The sequence below is a fragment of the Bos taurus genome, chromosome 26 (genome assembly GCF_002263795.3).
Source record: "Bos taurus isolate L1 Dominette 01449 registration number 42190680 breed Hereford chromosome 26, ARS-UCD2.0, whole genome shotgun sequence".
NCBI lineage: Eukaryota > Metazoa > Chordata > Mammalia > Artiodactyla > Bovidae > Bos > Bos taurus.
The window spans coordinates 30,407,660-30,426,131 of record NC_037353.1 but is presented as its reverse complement, the minus strand read 5'-3'; the positions used below and the strand labels follow the sequence as shown (position 1 = coordinate 30,426,131).

The 18,472-nt window shown below is 45.0% G+C and overlaps 1 non-coding gene across 1 annotated transcript; it reads right to left on the bottom strand.

Annotated features, from left to right (window-relative positions):
• Window positions 1–13,235: 13,235 nt before the first annotated feature.
• On the bottom strand, window positions 13,236–13,308 carry TRNAG-UCC (transfer RNA glycine (anticodon UCC)). Its single transcript has one exon. It is a non-coding gene; the product is annotated as a tRNA-Gly (tRNA).
• Between the last annotated feature and the right edge of the window lie 5,164 nt (window positions 13,309–18,472).

The window sequence follows — 18,472 nt, the reverse complement described above, 5'->3', positions numbered from 1 at the left end:
CAGGCTCAACTGCACCACAAATGGTATGTTTATAGCAGCCCGGACCATTTTCTTACCTTCTGCCCCAGAAGTCAGTGCAATGTCCTTTTTTTTTTTTTTTTTTTAAACCTGAGTGCCTGTCACAAGGCACTGCCATCTCTTCAAAGTCCTGCTTTGGCTCTGAGGGCCTGAGGACACAGCCCCTGGCCCATCCTCCTCTTCCCTGAAACCCTGGGCTGAGGACTATCAGACTTGAATTGATGCTTTCTTGCTCTGTTTTCTGGTCCTGTCCTGTGAGTGGGTTACAGACTTTTTCCTTGCCTGAAGAAACCTCATCTAGTCTTTCTTCAGAATCCCTTGGACTGCAAGGAAATCAAACCGGTCAATCCTAAAGGAAATCAATCCTGAATATTCATTGGAAGGACTGATGCTGAAGCTGAAGCTCCAATACTTAGGCTGCCTGAAGCGAAGAGCCAACTTGTTGGAAAAGATCCTGATGCTCGGAAAGACTGAAGGCAGGAGAAGAAGGGGATGGCAGAGGATGAGATGGCTAGATAGTATCACTGACTCAGTGGACATGAGTCTGAGCAAACTCCAGGAGATAGTGAAGGACAGGGGAATCTGGAGTGTGGCAGTTCATGGGGTCACAAAGAGTTGGACATGACTTTATGACTGAAGAGGAATGAAAAGATGCTCTATCCCAAACATTTTGTCTGGGAAATGAAAAGAAGGATAATCATGAGATATCATTTCATAAATACCACATTGACATAACTGAGGCTTCCCTGGTGGCTCAGATGGTAATGCGTCTGCCTACAATGCAGGAGACCCTGGTTCAATCCCTGGGTTGGGAAGATCCCCTGGAGAAGGAAATGGCAACCCATTCCAGTACTCTTGCCTGGAAAATTTCATGGACTGAGGAGCCTGGTAGCTACAGTCCATGGGGTCGCAAAGAGTCAGACACGACCGAGCAACTTGACTTCACTTACATTGACATAAAATTTTAGATATGATAGTTCCAACATATTGGTAAGATGTTGAAAACTGGTACCTTTATGTACTGCTTAGAGGAGATGGACTTGGTATAAAAGCTAAGGAGAGTATGTTTATATAGTGAATCCTAAAGGAAATCAGTCCTGGATATTCATTGGAAGGACTGATGCGAAGCTGAAACTCCAATACTTTGGCCACCTGATGCTAAGAGCCAACTCATTGGAAAAGACCCTGATGCTGGGAAAGATTGAAGGTAGGAGGAGAAGGGGACGACAGGATGAGATGGTTGAATGGCATCACTGACTCAATGGTCATGAGTTTGATCAACTTTGGGAGTTGGTGATGGACAGGGAAGCCTGGTGTGCTGCAGTCTATGGGGTCGCAAAGAGTTGGACATGACTGAGCAACTGAACTGAACTGACTGAAGTTGTTAAAATAAAACAACAGCATGAAGGACTAAGAAAGAAATGGAGGCATACTGTTTCAAAGTTCTTATAAGGACTGACATGAATTTGAGTGAACTCCAGGAGATAGTGAAGGACAGGGAGGCCCGGGGTTGCTGCAGTCCATGGGGTTGCAAAGAATTGGACATGACTTATCAACTGAACAGCAGTCTTTTTTAAAAAGAGAATTTGAAGCTATTGTTTATGGGTCACTGTGTGGACCCCACTACATGGAGGCTACAAATCCCTCCCCCGATTTCTGTCTCCTTTCGAGAAAAGTCAGACGTTTTAGTTCTGCAGCTTCCCAGGCACAGCTGAAAATCTGTGGACTTCTCTCCTTTCAGAATCAGTCATCAGAGGGGGTTCCAATCAGAAAGCTGAGACTTGAAACTCTGCCCAGTACATCACAGGGCCCAGAACCCTGGAGCTCAGACCAGCAGGGCCCACCATCCTGGCCCAGTCAAATTTCAAGCCAACATAATTTAAAGAGAGAATTTGCTAAACAGAGACAAACCCCAATATACCAACCATTAAACAAAACAAAAACCAACCAAACTTCCAGGACACTATTACAAAATAGATACGCAAACATCATCTCAGAATAGAGGACAGTTAACGTAAACACATTTTAACTCATGGTAAAACTTATGATATTGGCTTCACTTTTTTTTTTTTCATTTCGGGGGATTGTTTTGTTGCAAACATCCTTATTACACACAGAACCATGGAAGATGCTAAATGGAAGAAACCGGGCACAAAATAGGGCACCCCCCAGGAGTCACATAGAGAAAGGATGAGCACAGGTGAGGCTCCCTCCAGGAGACACAGGTAAGGCTGGTCTATGTGGCCAGATCTGGTTACCTGGGCTTGGGGGTAAGTAACTGGAAGGGAGCATGAAAGGCTCTAAAGCTGCTGGTGATGCTCTGCTTCCTCATCTGGGTGCTGGTTTCATAGCATGTCCAGTTTGTGAAAACCCAGAGAACTCTGTACTTATAAAACTTGTACTTTTCTGTATGCCTTATACAGGAATTAAGTGTTAAAAACACATGCTTCATCATTGCCTACCCTGAGTCTTTAGTTCTTTGGGACCCACTGATCAAGTTCAACCTCCATGTTTGATAGAGGAGGAAACGGAGCTCCTGAGAAGGGAGGCACCCATTCTGGGTGACAAAGCAAGTCACTGGCCAAAGTGAGTCTGCAGCTTGAAGCTTAGCTCCGGGACCCCTCGCTGCTTCCGGCTTCCTTGTTTTTCAGGAACCATGGAGCTGAAGGCTGCGCTAGTGCAGGAAGGGTCCTGGCTCTCTGGGGTGGTGGGTGGGGCTCAAGGAAGCTGAAGAGGCTCACCTGGTGGGGCTCAGTTGATGGTTGAAGTGTGGAGTGGGTGTTGCTGATACCCTCACCACGGGAGCTGTCCTTAACCCTAGGCTCTTCAATTCCCCTGCTGAAGAGCTGTCTGCTTCCATCGGCAAGTCCTTTGCTCACAGCAGCTTCATTTTATTTATTTCTTAAGAGAAGAAACTTCTCCTTTTCAAGGCAAATTCTTTGCCCACTTATACACTTGAGGGTATTATTAATTTATAATAATCAAATTGTTATTGAATTATTGTGTATTTGCATGTTTTATCTCTTTCCCCCCATAGAGTCGTATCCTTCTGACTACAAATATATTCAGTATTTTTCTCTCCAACAAACAACCCCTTTCCTGGTCCTGATGAATGAATCAGTATGTACGTGGGAAGTGCCTGTGCTGGGCCCTGTACAAGGACAGGATGGACAGTGTCCCCGGTCACAGACGGCAGGTCCTGCTGCCTCGCAAGTTATTTTCAATGTTTTCAGACTCTGAGGACGCTGCAGCCCTCTGCACTCTTTCCGGCTCCTCATGCCCCTATTTCTCTTCCACTCACTGTTAACTGACTCCACCCTCACTACCATTTTGCTTTGTTGTTTAATTAATTTGTTTTTTAAAGCCAGCGTCCTTTGAGCCAGATGAACACACGCGTAGGTTGCCTGGGACGGTCCCCTCTCGCCCGCGTTCTCGTAGCACGGTTAGGACTAGCGCCCCGTGTCGCCCTCGCTGCAGCGCTCTGACGTGGGTGCTGAGCTCTCTGGCCACACTGCCTCTTGGTAGTCATGTACAGTGGCCTCTTTTGCTCATTTGTGTTAACTTTGTGTCAGTTTTGGCCAAGTGTTGATTAAGAGCTCAGGCTTTGATAAAAAACAGGTGTGACTTTAAATCCCAGAACCTCATCTATACACAAACCCTGAGCTTCAATGTTTTTATCAGAAATCAGAGGAACAAGAGTTACCTACTTCATAGGGCAGCTGCTGGCTTCAGAGAGGGAAGTGCTTAAAGTAGCTGGTGTGGCTCTGGGCATGAGGTAAGTGCTTGGTAAGTAGCTTCCTGAAGCTCCCTCCTCCCTCGACGCCTGGACTCCCCAGGGGCTCCTCCAGCTCTCTGAGGCTTTCTAGGTTCTTCTCTGGCTTTTCAGCCTCTCCTGCCCTAACTTGCTTGAGTTCTCAGCATCCCAATTTCTGTGATTCAGTCCAGTCTTGTTATGAAGAGTGTTGGCTGTGGCAACAGATGTTCCAGTTCGAATCCTAGTGGCGTTTCACCAGCTGAGTGTGCTCGGGCACGTTGTTTAACCTCTTGGTGTCTCAGTGACCATGCCTGTGAAATGGGCAGCCTCCCTCTAGCGGGTAGTGAGGATCCTGTGGGCTGAGACTTGCGCCGAGTGCCTACCACTAGTGAACATCCCATCAGTGCTGTGCTAGTCCCAGCCTCTCAGGGGTCCCGATGGTTCCCTCCTCTCCCTTACCCCATCTTATCCATTCTGCTCCTGGGGCCCCCCAAAACCCTCTCCTCTCCCTTCTCACTGCTGCTGCCCTAATTGTTCCAGAGCCTTGTTTCTTCTTGACCTACTCATACCCGTATCTCTGCTGCAAGTCCCCTCCCTTTCCAGTCCTTTTTCCATGTGAATAGCAATTGAATATTTTCTGAAGCACATTTCCGATTGCATCACTCTTCCGCTCTAAAACCTCCTACGGTCCACAGACTAGATCTCAAATCTCCAGTGTAGCTGTTTTGGCTTCACCACCTGGACCCCACCTGCCTAACCAACTTCATTCCACTGCTGTGCCCTGCCTGTGCCAGATGAACCAGCTCAATGGACTTGATCTTTCTCTCTCACATCCTCCCTGTGATACCCACCTCAGAGATTTGTCCCTGCTGGCCTCTGAGACACCCATACCCTCCCACATGCCCAACTTCTACCATCCTTCAAAGCCCAGAGGAAACGTCACCCTCTCCTTGTAGCCTGCCTGGATTATTATTATAACCCAAAGTGGAAGTTTTCTCTAGAACTCCGAATCTCTCCAATGGCTACTGCACTTCTTACTCAGCATTTTGTCTGAATATAATTTATCCACAACAGGTCACCTGCCACTGTTCCTGTGTCTTCTTATCTCCTGCCTGTAGTCATTAGCCCTGCTGTCTCCCTCGGCGTGTCCAGGACAGAAGCGGTTTAATGCCACGATGTGCAGGGCCTGTGTGCAGGCTCCAAGGTCAGTGTTGTGAAGACCATCCTAGTCTCTCTGCCTCAAGGGGACAGAAAGCTGTTGGGGAAAGAACACGTGCACCTGCATGCATGTATGTGCACCACACACACACACACACACGACTTAAGAACATTCTCAGAGAAGCCCATCACATACTCTTGGGCAGCTGAGGCAGCACCCAAGAGAACTGATGAGTTCTGAGAGGCTGCAGAGTGGGAAAGGCTTACCTCGTGGGTAACCAGGAGCCTCTGCAGAACAGAGGGTTTGCACAGAGACCAGAGGCAGGGACATGGGGGACTGGCTGGCAGGAGGTGGGACCCTGGCAGGGGGCAGTTGGATCTGTTTCCTCATTGGTCGGAGGGACAATTCCCATCCCAGCTATGAGACCTCTCTGAGTCTCTGTTTCCTTATCTGCCTACATCATGGCCTAGTGACCACAATCACAGGCTTGCTTGTCAGAGTGACTTGGGTTTAAATCCTGGATCCTCCTCATTATTGACTGAGTGACTTTGGGAAAGTCATGTGAGCCTCAGTTTTCTAAGCCTGCCAGGATGGTAGGAGGCAGAATGACACAGTGAACTGGAGTGCCAGGTGATCATATAAATGCTCAGTTCAGCTGAGGATGCCATTCCAGAGCTGCAAGCTCTTTGCTGTCTCTGGGGGATGTTGCAAGCTAGGCTCTGTAAGGGCTGGGCATGCAGTGCTTAATTAAATCACAAGTTACATCCCAAAGCAAGATAGGTCTAACGTTAAGTGATGCAAGATGCCAGGATGTATGAGCATTATAGACACAATTATGATGAAGGTCCCCATTCTTACGGGGTTTGTAGACTGATTAGGGAGATAAAGCCACCTTGAGCCAGCCTGTTGAGCACCTTGATCTAGCGGTCAGAGAAGGCAGACCAAGAAGGTGAAGCAGCTGGAAAACCTGCCTTAGAAAAGTTTTAGCAAGAGGTCTGGGTAAGTAGTCGGGGGTTGTTCAGAACTCTGGGAAATTCAACGGAGAATTTTTATTATCAGATATGTACCTAGGCAGAGTCTTTGATGGGGTAGCCCTTAAATGTTATGAGCAATGGGAAGAGTCTTAGCTGTTCAGATTTTCAATCACAAGGCAGAATGGACTCTGATGACTGTAGGAAAGAGCTAGAGTCTAGCTTTGTTTGTCAGCTAAGATGTATCTAGAGAAGACCGTATTTCAGAATGGAAATCAAATTCTGGTGGGGAAGAACTGTCTTTTAAGGGAAGCTTGTTTGCACTGACACAATCACTTGAGAGCATCAGTTTGAGTCTTTGTATCCAGAATTTACTGAAGCGTAGAATGAATACACTATACATCATCTGCCTTAGGCACTGCATTGTAAATATTTCACGGCTTTAAATATATGCCGTGATTAGGTGTGTGTTTTGGTAGTTAAATGAATACAGGCTTAAAGCAATGAAATGAAAATATTTCAAGTTCAGCATATTTTCATCCGAGGGCGTTAAGAATACGTCATAGAAAAAATTCTATCTTCAAACCTGAGGTTCTCCTGGCACTTCCCTTGTTGTCCAGTGACTAAGACTCCATGCTCCCAAAGCAGGGGGCTCAGGGTTCAGTCCCTGGTCAAGAAACTCAACTAAATTGCAACTCATGCTGCAATTAACTCTGGGCACAGCCAAAAAAGAAAAAAAGCTGAGTTTCTCCTGGTGATAGCACAACTGATGGCTGAAAGATCCTGGGTCTTGGACTTTAGGTTCTTATTTTTCTTTTATAAAAGAAAATTCCCTAAAATGTTCTCAGCTATTTTACAAATTTGTTTCATATTAGCTAATATTACTCCAAAAGCCAGTTTTAAAATAAATTAACCAATAAAGATGGAAGACAAGGTTTAAGTGTTGAAGTGGCTTTGAAATAAAATGAAAAAACCAAATAATGTTCAACAAATCTTTTTGAGCACATACTATATATTGAGCTGTTTATTATCCAATTTGAGAGGACACTTAGCAGCTCTTGGTACCTCAGAGATCGGGTTTAGATGGATTTGAATCCCTAAATCCATGGCCTGTGAAAGTCCGTATTCCTCTAGCCTTAAAGGAATGTACCATTTAAGAGGGGAAATAAGGCAGGTTCAGGAATAAAGGAGAGGAAGTCAAGTCTGTAGAGGAGAAAGAGGCAAGTGTTTAGGAGAAAGAGAGAAATTGTTACAGTTGGAAGAATCAGAGAACACTTGGAACAATGGAGATGGGTTTAGATGAACAAAAGGATACACCTTTGGACCAAGGGTTTAGTGTGAGCAAGGGCGTGGCAGAGGGACCCGTAGGCAGGTGCGTGAAGGGAAGAGTGAAGCTTAGACTCGGGATGCAAGAGAAGGCCAGACTGGGGGCATTTGGGAAGTTAAGGACTTTGTCTTTTAACCTGTAGTCCGAGAAGAAATTATCCAGATTTCCTGTTCATATCCTCTGATATTAAAGACATTCACAGATGATTTGAGCACCTATTTTCAATTCTTTTGTGCAAATACCCAGAAGTGGGCAAATTCCCTTCATCCTGATCTGATGGACAATCCCATTCCATTTTCACAGTTTGGTCTGATATCCATCCTTCCTGAGCAACTCAAAAGCACCATTTCCCTGTTTGGCTTGAATGTTCCCTTTAAATAAGACTCATCTTCTCTTTGTTGAGAGGCAGTGTGGGATGGGATTAAGAGACACGTGATTAGGAGCCAGGAGACCTGCAGCCCAGGACCAGACCTGTCACTGTTTAGCTACCTGTGTGTCCTTCAGCTTAGCTAAAAGTCAGTTCACTTAGCTCAATCCTTTATTCCTCTCAAGGCTGGGATTAGTATCAAGGCCACTGGTGTTTTGGAAAGTATTTCCCAAATAGGAACGATTGCTCCATGGAGGTATGTACTAGGGCCTTAAAATTTCAAGCCAGAAAGGGTTTTTAGAGATTAACCGCTGCCAAATGCTGTCATCTCACAGATCTAACTAGTCTCAGAGGGGTGGGCTATTTAGGGGCTGAGATAGGGGTAAACTCCAGATCGTCTGACTCTGAGGTCTGGGCCCCTTCAGCCTCCACACAGTCAGATGTCTTTTGGAGGCTCAATCAAATCCTTTGTCCTTTCTCTTCTTACTGGGAAAAAAACAACAGTGAAAACTGTCCCTCTGTGTTGTTCATTGAGTCACTTTAGCTCAGATTTATCCCCGAAGTCTGGCTGTTTTGTGACCTTTCTTGAATTCCGTTCTCCAGGCGTGGGAGGGAAGTCAGTTCTTCCTTAGCGCCCCCACCCCTGCTGAGTATCATTGGGAATTCTCTTATTTGTATTCTTCTCAGAGCCACATTTAATGCACCAAAGCACGTGTTTAAAGCAATAACCAGCCTGAAGTTTATGAAATAAAAGATTGATATCAGCTTCATGAAACTCAGGCAAAAGCAATATCTTTTCTATATCTTGCTATGCCTTTAACTTCAGAAACCTTCATACTTGGTGGCCACTGAAAAATGAAATAGCAATAATAATACAATAATAAAAAAGTGATGTCTTTTAAGAACTACAGTTTTGAGTAATGTTGTCTTTAATTTCTTTATTGATTTAATGACAAGGGAAGATTAGACTTACTGTTTTCTTCAGTTTCCAAGTACATTTCACCTTAAAAGAAAGATCATAGCATGTAGCTTAAAGGTGAACGTTTTGCTTGTCACCTGGCCTATTTATGCAAGGTGGGGGCTCGGGCAGCTGAAATGCATGACTATAGCCACCCTGTTTTCTCACGAGGAAATGGAAAACCAGGAGATAGGAGAAATATTTGCTTTTCTTATGAAATAAATTATTCTGGAAAGTAAGTCAGCTTTATAGATGTTCTCCCAGAAGGTCATTTCATTTTACAAGGTAGACTATTTATTTGCACATAGAAGGTGCGAGTATAGGTTTTTGGCCTCTATGACGCAACATAATCTGGCTTCATCAAACTTCCCAGGCTTATCTCTTGTTTCTAATCTTTCCAAATCTGATGAGTTGGTTAAACTGGACATTTGTCATTTCCCACGTGATTCTTTTGTAGTTTTATAAGAAGACATTTTTATTTTATGTTGCTTTTTGATTTTCTTTTTCCCCTTCCTTTATCTTTATTTATTTTAATTGAAGTATAATTGATTCAAAAAGCCTCTTGATGAAAGTGAAAGAGGAAAGTGAAAAAGTTGCTTAAAGCTCAACATTCAGAAAACGAAGATCATGGCATCCGGTCCCACCACTTCATGGGAAATAGATGGGCAAACAGTGGAAACAGTGTCAGACTTTATTTTTCTGGGCTCCAAAATCACTGCAGATGGTGACTGCAGCCATGAAATTAAAAGACGCTTACTCCTTGGAAGGAAAGTTATGACCAACCTAGATAGCATATTCAAAAGCAGAGACATTACTTTGCCAACAAAGGTTCGTCTAGTCAAGGCTATGGTTTTTCCTGTGGTCATGTATGGATGTGAGAGTTGGACTGTGAAGAAGGCTGAGTGCCGAAGAATTGATGCTTTTGAATTGTGGTGTTGGAGAAGACTCTTGAGAGTCCCTTGGACTGCAAGGAGATCCAACCAGTCCATTCTGAAGGAGATCAGCCCAGGGATTTCTTTGGAAGGAATGATGCTAAAGCTGAAACTCCAGTACTTTGGCCACCTCATGCGAAGAGTTGACTCATTGGAAAAGACTCTGATGCTAGGAGGGATTGGGGGCAGGAGGAGAAGGGGATAACAGAGGATGAGATGGCTGGATGGCATCACTGATTTGATGGACATGAGTCTGGGTGAACTCTGGGAGTTGGTGCTGGACAGGGAGGCCTGGCATGCTGAGATTCATGGGGTCGCAAAGAGTCAGACACGACTAAGCGACTGATCTGATCTGATTATATAAATTACAGGAATACAATATAGTGATTTACAATTTTTAAGAGTTATGTTCCATTTATAGTTATGACAAAATATTGGCTATATTCCCTGTATTGTACAATATATCCTTGTAGCTTATTTTATACCTAATAGTTGTGCTTCTTAATCCCCTACTCCTATAGTGCCCTCCCCCCTCACTGGTAACCGTTAAAAAAAATAACAAAAACATAGTGAATGTAACAAAAAAAGAAGTAGACCCACATGATTATTTCCAGTTTTACTTTTATCCAAACACCCTCTGCCCTTTAACTGGAGTGTTTGATCTACGTACTTTCAGCTGGGTTTGAGTCTAGCATCTTACTGTTTGTTTTCTATTTGGGCCATCTCTTCTTTTACCGACTGAGCAACTTCACTTTCGCTTTTCACTTTCATGCATTGGAGAAAGAAATGGCAACCCACTCCAGTGTTCTTGCCTGGAGAATCCCAGGGTGGGCTGCTGTCTGTGGGGTCGCACAGAGTCGGACACGACTGGAGCGACTTAGCAGCAGCAGCAGCGTTCTTTTACTCCTAATCCTTTAAGATTAATTGAAAATTACTTAGGGCGTTATTCTCTCTCTTGTAATGATTATTTTAAAGCCCTTTCTGCTACTCCCATTATGCCTTTCATTTCTGTATTTGTTTCTATTGATTGATTTCTCTCTTGGAGACGGGTCATGCCAGGCTCCTCTGTCCATGGAATTCTCCAGGCAAGAATACTGGAGTGGGTTGGCATTCCCTTCTCCAGAGGATCTTCCCAATCCAGGGACTGAACCTGAGTTTCCTTTGTCTCCTGCTTTGCAGGCAGATTCTTTACTGTCTGAGGCACCAGGGAAGCCCTGACAAACTTAGATAGTGTATTAAAAAGCAAAGACATCACTTTGCCAACAAAGGTCCATACAGTCAAAGCTATAGTTTTTCTAGTAGTCATGTATGGATGTGAGACTTGGACGATACAGAAAGTTGAGCACCAAAGAATTGATGCTTCTGAATTGTGGTGCTAGAGAAGACTCTTGGGAGTCCCTTGGACTGCAAGGAGATCAAACCAGTCCATCCTAAAGGAAATCAACCCTGACTATTCTTTGGAAGGACTGAAGCTGCAGCTGAAACTCCAATACTTTGGCCACCTGATGCGAAGAGCTGACTCATTGGAAAAGACCCTGATGCTGGGGAAAATTGAAGGCAGGGAGAAGGAAAAGGGGAATGGCAGAGGATGAGATGGCTAGATAGCATCAGCAACTCAATGAACATAAATTTGAGCAAACTCCAGGAGATAGTGGAAGACAGAGGAGCTTGGCCTGCTACAGTCCATGGGGTCACAGAGAATCAGACAGAACTTAGTGAATGAACAACAGAAATTTCCCAGCATTGCTTGTCTGCGGTTAGGAATAAACAAAGTGATTAAAAATAAAAGAGGAGAGGCAACTAGAACTTCTGCCCAGACTTCAAACAAAGCTTGCTTTTCAAAGGACTTCCTCAGCTTACAACTCTTTTCCTTCTGGCTCAAGCCTCGGCTAGAAACATAGGCAAAGGTGTGTCAGGAGGAAGAATGTTTCATTTCTGAGTGAGCTGCATTCTTTCCCTGGGACCCTAACCCAGTGAGCCTCAGGTACAGGTTGGTGGTTGCAGAAACAACCTGTATATGGAGCTTCAGACTGCAGGGGTGGTGAGTAATGGATCTCTGCTGAGTAAGCAAGGATCAAACCAAATTGTAATGACAATATAAAAAAGAATGCATGTATGTATAAAGGGGGCTTCCCAGGTGGTGCTAGTGGTAAAGAATCAGCCTGCCAATGCAGGAGACTTAAGAGACCCTGGTTTGATCCCTTGGTTGGGAAAATCCCAGGCAGAGGGCACGGCAACCCACTCCATAGACAGAGGCTCCTGGAGGGCTACAGTCCATACGGTCACAAAGAGTTGGACATGACTGAAGTAACTTAGCATGGCATGTATAAAGAATATAACTGAATCACTTTTGTACAGCAGAATTTAACAAAACAACGTACATCAACTGTACGTCAATAAAATAAGCTAAAAAAACAAAGAAACAAACAAAATCTAAATGACAATGACTTCCTTGACTAAAGCTTCTAGGATCACAGTCCTTGTGACCACCATCTTCTCCTGAATACACATGCAGAAGCAGCATCCTTTACGCTCATTGCTTCTCACATCTTCAAACTGCAGAATTACAGTGTGACATTTATACTGCAAGTTTAAAAGTCCAGTAACCTTAAAGGTAATTCTTCCATTTGGAAGTTCCTGTCTTCTCTCTCTTGTTTTCCAGTTTAGTAGTTCACAAATAGCGAGCTGAGTCAGGGACAGAGAGCAGGAATAATCTTTCTTTGAAGAGACCACTGGCCTATCTATCTGTCTGTCTATTTATCTATATTGCATGTTTTCTTTCATTCAGTTTGACAACGTTGAACTTTACCTGAGCCCTGGGCTCCTGGAAACGGTGGCAGTTAAGAAGTTCCCCTAACCTTTGCATCCCTATAGTCAGTTTACCACAAAGAATTAGCCTTCCGCACGTGGCTTAGATGAAGCCGACAGTGCACACTTTCCCAGGACTCTCGCCAGACTTGTGGGTGGCTGCCTTATTTACCTGTGACAAGGCCAAGCACAGCTCGTGCCCCCTTTGTCTGAGCCTGCTGACAAGGCTGGACACAGCCCCTCCAGCTTCCTGGTCTTTGTCTCATGATTGATCAGCTGAGGTTAGAACCGTTTGTCCCCCGAAACTAGCTAACCACAGAGAAAAACATTTCCTGGTCTGACAACTGATTGAAACTTGCCCTGCTTGCAAAACAACCTGACTGTAAATCGCCTTATCTGTAGCTTATTTATTCTCCTTTGCTTCCCATTAAAGGGAAGCAAAACAACCCCTCTCCCCGCCCCCCGCCGCGGAGACATTCTGATCCTGAGATCTTTTTATTGCAATAGCCTGAACACGATCAGTCTTCATATTCATTTGTTTTCCTCCCTCAGCTTTACTGAGATATGATTGACTGTTTCTTGCCTTTGACAAGCTGCCCAGGCTTTACTGAACCTCTAATATACTTGCGGGGATGGGGGCAGCAGAGATAACTATGATTCTCTTCTCTCAGAGCTCATTATGGAATTGAGAAAAGATCCATAGATCAAAGGAATCCTTGTACCTGGCAGACTGTAAAAAGTGCTCAGCTAGGTGAAGAGTACCCAGATAACGGTACAGATGGAAAGAGGACTTTACCTGGGGAATATGAAATTTAAAATGGGTGTGGAAGAGCAATGGGGCCTCCTGCTAGCTGTACTGAGGCCTGAACTGGGAGAGTTCTCTTTTATTATTATTAATAAAAAGGTTTTTTTGCCACACCATGTAGCATGTGGAATCTTAGTTCCCTGGCCAGGGATTGAACTCATGTCCTCTGCATTGGAAGTGCAGAGTCTTAACCACTGGACCACCAGGGAAGTCCCTGAGCTGTGTTTGTGTGTGCTAAGTCACTTCAGTTGTGTCCAACTCTTTGTGATCCAATGGACTGTAGCCTGCCAGGCTCCTCTGTCCATGGGATTCTCCAGACAAGAATACTGGAGTGGGTTGCCATGTCCTCCTACCCTGAGCTGGGAGAGTTCTAATTCCACCTTGCATCAGCTTTTCTCAGGTCATCCCAAGTAAACACATGATTGGAGTAAACCTAGTGTCCTTGACACGCAAATATAGCTTCAAAAAAAGTCTTCTGGCTCCTATTGCAACCAGACTTCTTCTTTCCATAGAGCAGATTAGTGGCAGATGCTGTCTGCTTTCAAGAGTCTGAAAGCTACCAGAGTAGGCAGCATGAAACCAGCTGACATGGGGAACATAGAGTCCACCCAGCCTCAGAGAAGCGATAAAGGGACTGAGGGAAGGTAATTTACACAGACCCAGTCTGGTCCTGCTGGAGGAAAGTGGATTGAATGGAATCATCAATTAGTGGTTCATCATGGCTCCAACCTGGCCTTCCCAGGTGGTGGTAGTGGAAAAGAACCCGCCTGCCAATGTAGGAGACATAAGAGACGGTTTCAGTTCCTGGGTCAGGAAGATCTCCTGGAGGAGGGCATGGCAACCCACTCCAGTATTCTTGCCTGGAGAATCCCATGGACAGAGGAGCCTGGTGGGCTACAGTCCATCGGGTCACAGAGCATCAGACATGACAGAAGCAGCTTGGCATGCACGCACGCACATGGCTTCAGCTTCACCTTAGTATACCTGGGCTCAGATAGCAGCAAGTGGGTGGTTTCCCTCCTTTCAAGCTTGAGGATGGGGGGAAGGGGAGATAAATGGCCAAACAAAACTGGATTGCAGAGTGTAGTCTATCACAGCTTCCAGGGAATCATAAAGGGCACTCACTGTCTTTGTTATAAATCACAAATATGCATGAACTTAAATGCACATTACAGTAGCTGAAGCCTGGCCTAAATTGGTGCATTTTGTTTCAATAGCATTTGATTATTCTTGTGATGTTATTATTATGATCATAGCTGTTGCAATTTGCCAGTATATAAAGATGACTTGTCCGGAGAGAGGCAGCTTGAAATCAAGAATAACAGAGATGATTTGCCGTGAGTACCCATTTGGAGGGCAAATGGGCCGGCAGCATTCCATTTCAGGAAGCTTACTCAGTGTGTTTGGGAGAGCCTGGCATGTCCCACTAGGGATAAAGGTGCCATGGAAAGAGAATTATCCTCAAAGTCAAGCCTTGAAGAGCAGCAGGATCTTGTATCCAAGAAACTTAGCCCTGCCCCCAGGATGAAGTTTTTGAACACTGTTCATCAAACCAGTGCTGCCAGATCTCTGCATACCCTGTTCCCTCTGTAGAGAAAGCCCTCTTCTTTCTCTCTAAAGCTTCGTCCACTTGGTGAACTGTCTTCCTTCAAAAAAGAGCATCCCATCATTAGACTTTGCCCCTGGTCTCTCTGGGTATAGCAGATGACTAAGGACAACCATCCACATTTATTAATACCACACATAAGGTAGTCTGGTGTTAGCAGGGTTCACTTATCACAGAATTATTTACCTATTTGTGTGTGTGTTAGTTGCTCAGTTATGTCTGACCCTTTGCAGCCACGTGGAGTGTAACTTGTTTCAGACTCCTCTGACCATCGAATTCTCTAGGCAAGAATACTGGAGTGGGTTGCCATTCTCTTCTCCAGGGGATCTTCCTGACCTAGGGATCAAACCTGAGTCTCCTGCTTTGCAGGTGGATTTTTTACATCTGAGCCACCAGGGATGCTCTATTTGTTTATTTGCTGACCAAACTTTTTTTTTATTATTTTTTTCTCACACCTTCAGGAGGTGTGAGTAAAAAAGACGTTAAAAAAAAAAGAAGTTTGGTTAGAGTTAGGTGTGAGTAAAAAAGACATTAAAAAAAAAAAAAGAAGTTTGGTTCCAAGTATGAGATAGCAGAAATTTGTGGTGATGATGAGGGGTCTTCCCCAGGACCTCAGGAGACAGGAGATGGAAGACATGGCAACAGTTCTCCATTTAGACCTAGAGCTGGACATGGGGTTTCCAGTGGATCCAGAACAACCTGTCACATTCCCTCTGCTCTGTGACTGAGTCTGCACCATGGCAGCTGTACAACCCACTGGGACATCATCATCCCTTGGGTCAGGCGCAGTGTTTCAGGTTGGATGGAAAATAATCACCTCTTCAAGCTGCCTGGAATCATTCTTGTTGCTACCGTTTCAGGGGAAAGCCATAACAGCATTTCTGAGAGGAGAGTGCTTGCTTCCTTTTGTTGTTACCAGATATTTTTTACTGACTTTTTTTTTCCAGCATGCTTTCTCACCAAACTTTCTGTTCAGTTCAGTTCAGTTCAGTCGCTCAGTCGTGTCCAACTCTGTGACTCCATGGACTTCAGCACACCAGGCTTCCCTGTCCATCACCAACTCAAACTCATGTCCATCGAGTCAGTGATGACATACAACCATCTTATCCTCTGTCTTCCCCTTCTCCTCCTGCCTTCAATCTTTCCCAGCATCAAGGTCTTTTCCAAGGAGTCAGTTCTTCACATCAGGTGGCCAAAGTATTGAAGTTTCAGTTTCAGCATCAGTCCTTCCAGTGAATATTCAGGGTTGATTTCCTTTAGGATTGACTGGTTGGATCTCCTTGCAGTCCAAGGGACTCTCAAGAGCCTTTCCCAACACCACATTTCAAAAGCATCAATTCTTCGGCACTTAGCTTTCTTTATAGTCCAACTCTCACATCCATACATGACCACTGGAAAAACCAAAGCCTTGACTAGACGAACTTTGGTGGCAAAGTAATGTCTCTGCGTTTTAATTTGCTGTTTAGGTTGGTTATAGCTTTTCTTCCGAGGAGCAAGTGTCTTTTAATTTCATGGCTGCAGTCACCATCTGCAGTGATTTTGGAGCCCCCCAAAATAAAGTCTCTCACTGTTTCCATTGTTACCCCATCTATTTGCCATGAAGTGATGAGACCTAATGCCATGATCTTAGTTTTCTGAATGTTGGGTTTTAAGCCAACTTTTTCACTCTCCTCTTTCACTTTCATCAAGAAGCTCTTTAGTATTCTTCTCTTTCTGCCATAAGGGTGTTGTCATCTGCGTATCTGAGGTTATTGATATTTCTCCCAGCAATCTTGATTCCAGCTCCTGCTTCATCCACTCCAGCATTTCTCATGATGTATTTTGCATACAAGTTAAATAAGCAGGGTGATAATATACAAACTTGAAGTACTCCTTTCCCAATTTGGAACCAGTCTGTTGTTCCATGTCCAGTTCTAACTGTTGCTTCTTGACCTGCATACAGATTTCTCAGGAGGAAGGAGGCCGAAGGAAAAGTGTTGGTGGCTCCCTGGGAACCCAGGCACTTCCATCAGAGGAATCTGAGTCCAGCTCAACTGAACTCTCAGATGCCTTTTCTTTGGATACAACACAAGACAGTGAACAGGAAACTGGTGATTTTCTAAAATGGCAGAGTAGAAGCACATGTGCTCATCTTTCTGTTCAGGGAGAGACACAACTGAAGTCCATTGCTGATTAAATTTGTGTCTGATTAATAAATAACAACTATTCGGATCAAAACAAAACAAAACTGGACTTCCCTGATGGTCCAATGGTTAAGAATCCATCTTGCAGGGGACACAAGTGTGCTCCCTGGTCAGGAAATTAAGGTCCAACATGCTGAGGAGCAACTAAGTCCAAGCCACAGCTACTGAGCCCACATGTCACAACTAGAGAGTCTGTGTGCTGCGACTCTCAGAGCAGCCAAATAAATAAGTAAACATATTTATTTAAAAAACAAGAGGTCTGTGTGGTTCCCCTTCATATCCACCACATAGTGTTGGCCCATGAGGACACTCGGTAAATACTGGTTGAATACATTTCTTCCTCGGTATAATAAAAATCCTCATAACTTTGTGGCAAGGATCAAGCAAAATTCTAAGTATTAAAGTTCTGGTAATGAAGTAAACACAAAACATTTCTGTAATCTCCTAACTGGATAAGAAGAATCTGGATGAGAAATCACGACACTGCTCACAAACCCAGCTGGTGTCTGTCAATCCTGCTGCTGCTGCTGCTGCTAAGTCGCTTCAGTCGTGTCCGACTCTGTGTGACCCCAGAGACGGCAGCCCACCAGGCTCCCCCGTCCCTGGGATTCTCCAGGCAAGAACACTGGAGTGGGTTGCCATTTCCTTCTCCAACGCATGAAAGTGAAAACTGAAAGTGAAGTTGCTCAGTCGTGTCCGACTCTTAGCGACCCCATGGACTGCAGCCCACCAGGCTCCTCCATCCATGGGATTTTCCAGGCAGGAGTACTGGAGTGGGGTGCCATTGCCCTCTCCGGTCTGTCAATCCTAGTCTTTGAGAATCCAGAGCTCCTACTTCACTGGATTAGCAGAAAAAGACAATCCCATCTTGTGAGTCAGGAAGGGAAAGGTGTTGCCATAAAAAAAAAGCAAAGCATGGAGATGTAGTGAATGGCAAGATAGAGTGATGCTTTGAGACAAAACCTACCATCAAAAATTGTTTGTTGGCGTTGGTTTTGCCACACTATTAGAGGCTGGTTGGCCTCTGAAATCTAGGGTCTCCTCCTTCTTGGAAGGTCCAGGGGATGAGCACAGTTGCTCCCTGGCACTCGCTCCTTCAACAGGATGGAGGGAAACACAGGGCATCAGGAAGGGCAGAGAAAGACACCCAGGGGAGCAGGCGAGCCACATAAGACACAAACCTCGCTCTCAGAGGACATATCACCTGTGGAAAGATGAGAGCAGCACAGACATAGCAAGTCAAGAGGGAAAACAATTAAGTCAACCACTACGGTGCTGAGGACTGCCGAGACATGAAATGTGTGGATGTCGGGATCTTGTGGAGTGCAGTAGCTAGAGGAGGTTTTCAGCGAAGACAGTGATCAAGGAAGGCCAGGGTGACTTAAAGAGGGGGAGCAGAAGGGAGAGGGGACGTTCTCAGCAAAGGTACTATGGGTGAGCTAGGGGCAGAAAGGGCATGATGTGTATGAAGGAGCCGAGAGGCAGGCTGGCTCGAGGTGGGGCTGGACCAGTGGGTCTAGACAGGGACACCAAGTTGCGGCATGTGGAGGCGGGCAGGCAGCTAGAGGAGGGGCCTGGCTTAGC